The sequence below is a fragment of the Ailuropoda melanoleuca genome, chromosome 8, assembly GCF_002007445.2.
Source record: "Ailuropoda melanoleuca isolate Jingjing chromosome 8, ASM200744v2, whole genome shotgun sequence".
Classification (NCBI taxonomy): Eukaryota; Metazoa; Chordata; class Mammalia; order Carnivora; family Ursidae; genus Ailuropoda; species Ailuropoda melanoleuca.
Genome location: NC_048225.1, coordinates 81,249,031 through 81,251,736, shown reverse-complemented (window position 1 = coordinate 81,251,736; position 2,706 = coordinate 81,249,031). Strand labels below are relative to the sequence as shown.

At 47.0% G+C, this 2,706-nt stretch overlaps 1 long non-coding RNA gene across 1 annotated transcript in view; it reads left to right on the top strand.

Annotated features, from left to right (window-relative positions):
- The window catches only part of LOC117803516, a 10,391-nt gene that overhangs the window by 4,450 nt on the left and 3,235 nt on the right, over positions 1 to 2,706 (top strand). The window contains exon 2 of the long non-coding RNA XR_004627493.1: positions 2,588 to 2,670. This is a non-coding gene — a long non-coding RNA (uncharacterized LOC117803516). The remainder of the gene's footprint in view (positions 1 to 2,587; positions 2,671 to 2,706) is intronic.

Sequence of the window (2,706 nt, the reverse complement as noted above, 5' to 3'; positions counted from 1 at the left end):
GGTCTTGCAGTCCTGAAGGTAATTATTTCTACTTCGGGGCATGAAGTCTTCTCTTTCTCCTCCTCCCATCAGGGAAAAATGAAAGAGAGAAAAAGCTAGGCAAGCTAATGCTCTTAGAAAATAAGACGATTTCTCTATGTCAGGTCTGGAAATTGTGTTTGCTACAGCTCCTGCTACAAAAGAGGGCCAGCTGAGTCAACAGGGACAGGCGCGAAGCTGGCCTCTGCCTCCACCATCTTGTCACGGAAGAAGCCAGAAGCAGGAGAGGCTACAATGATTTTGGTTTTTTTTTAAACCCCTTTAGTTTCTTAGAATTTTAAGTGTAAAAGGAGATCCAATAATCCCTGTCCAGTGTCCTTTCTACTTGTGACAGACATTTGTGGTTCCCTGGTTATATGAGTTTCCTCTTGGTGCTGTAAGAAATGACCACAAACTTGGTGGCTCAAACCAGCAACAGATTGATTTACAGTTCTGGAAGCCAGCAGCCTGGTGAGTCTTAGGGGGCTAAAATCATGTTGTTATCAGGGCTGGTTCCTTCTAGAGGCTCTAGGGAGGCTCTGTGCCTGGCTTCTTTCAGCTTCTGGGGGCTGCCTGCATTCCTTGGCTTGTGGCCACATCACTCCAGCCTCACTTCCATTATTACGTGTCCTTCCCCTCTTCTCTAGCAGGTCTCTTTCTCTGTGTGTCTCCTCCTTGTAAGGAGTCTCTGATTGCATTGGGCTCACCTGGATAATTTAGAGTAGTCTCCCATCTCAAGATCCAGACAAGTGTAAGGGTCCTAGGGTAGAGTGTGTTTGGTTTGTAACAGTGGAGAAGCCAGCACACTAGGGGTGAAGCAAGGGGAGAGGGCAGTAGGAGAAGAGCTCAGAGAAGGCGGCAAGGGCAGGTCATATAGGATGTCTTTGACTTCTACTCCAAATGAGAGGGAAACTCCTGATGGGTTTTGAGCAGGGGAGTGACACACATGACCTGACCTACATTTTCTAAGTATTACTCTGGTTGCTGGGGGGAGACTAGACTCCGGGTCGGAGACAGGATACTCTAGCCACCATCCAGGTAAGAAATCATGGTGATAGGACCAAGGTGGTAGCTGTGGAGATGGTGGTGGGAAGTGGTAGAATTCTGGATAGATTTTCAGGGTCAAACTATTAGAATTTGCTGATGGGTTGGCTGTGGGATGTGAGAGAAACAAAGGCGTAAAACCTAGGTTTTTGGGTCTAGCAGGAGGAAGATGGGGAAGACCACNATAAAACCTAGGTTTTTGGGTCTATCAGGAGGAAGATGGGGAAGACCACAGGAAGAATGGATGTGGGGAAAAGATCAAGAGTTTGGTTGGTACATATTAGGCCGGAGATGTGTATGGGAATTACAAGTAGTGATGTGCCAAGCCCATGCAGCTGGATTTGCTAGTCCTAAATTCAAGAGAGAAGTAGGTGAAAGTCTTCAGAGAATAAATACTCAACCAAGAATGTCTGCTTATTTGTCAAAGGACACAGACCATGTCCTTTAATATGACATTTAAGGTTTTCTATGACCTGGTTTCAGCTTCATCTCTCATTGAGCTCCTCCTACGACCAATGCTTCAATCACTGATATTCTCCAAACCCTATGCCTTTTGTGCTTCATAGTCCCCATTCGTGCTGTTCCCTTGACCTGGAATGTGCCCCCCTCCCTTGCCTACAAAATCCTGTTAATCCAGGTTGCCTTTTCTGATTGCTCTAGTTGAAATCCATCATGCCCCCTCTATGTTCTCAGGTAGACCGTGTGTTCTCTGCCTCCTTACACCTGACTACTTGCATTTAAGTCTACATCCCCTCTAGATTGTAAGTTCCTTGGTGGTAGAGAAGGACCACGGTTCATTGATCCTTATATCACTAAGATGTCTCCAAGATGGAGGTAGACATGGCAGGTTTCAAAATTCTGAAAACCAGAATTCTCAATCAGTCCCTCTTCACCACTACTGGTTTTGAGGCAGATCTGCATGGAGGACATGGCCAGACAGTAGCACACTATTGATGACTACAGGTGTTGGCCAAAACGTCCATGAGGAACTCATGGCCCTGGTGAGCTGGCTTCACTGTATATGAGTCACAGTGTCTTCTTTGCCTCCTGAAGAGCGCAAAAACTTGACTAAAAACTAACTTCCTAGGTTCCTTTCTTCGAGGCCCACCTCCAAGTCTTTACCACTCTCTGTGAAGGTGGAGGCCCAGGACAACTGAATCTAACAGAGAGAAGGTCTAGGGAAATATGGCCTAGGGCAGAGCTGGCCTAAGTCATGCCCCTGAGAGACTTGGGAGAGGGGAGTTGGCAGGGAGCTGGAGGCTTAAGTCATCACATTTAACCAGATATGAGGACACAATATGGAAATAAAATCAGGGTCTAAGTAAGGAGGACAGAGAGCAGGTCAGGGATGCAAGAGCATCTAACTTCCTGTTCATTGCGCAGGATATCCCACTCTACATTATGATACAGCAGTGTCCGAAGCCATGTCCCACACGCAGGGACAGAGGTGCAGTGGGGAGAGCCCTGAGTCCCACCACCAGGGCAAGCCTGCCCTTGCATCTAACCCTGATTTTTCTCCCTGCAGGGGCTGAATGAGGTTTCATTGGCTCTGCTGAATTGGATAAATCCTCAGGAACACACACATGTTCCCAACGGAAAGACTGAGAGGTTACTCTGTGTCAATAACAGCAAGTGAGAGAAAAA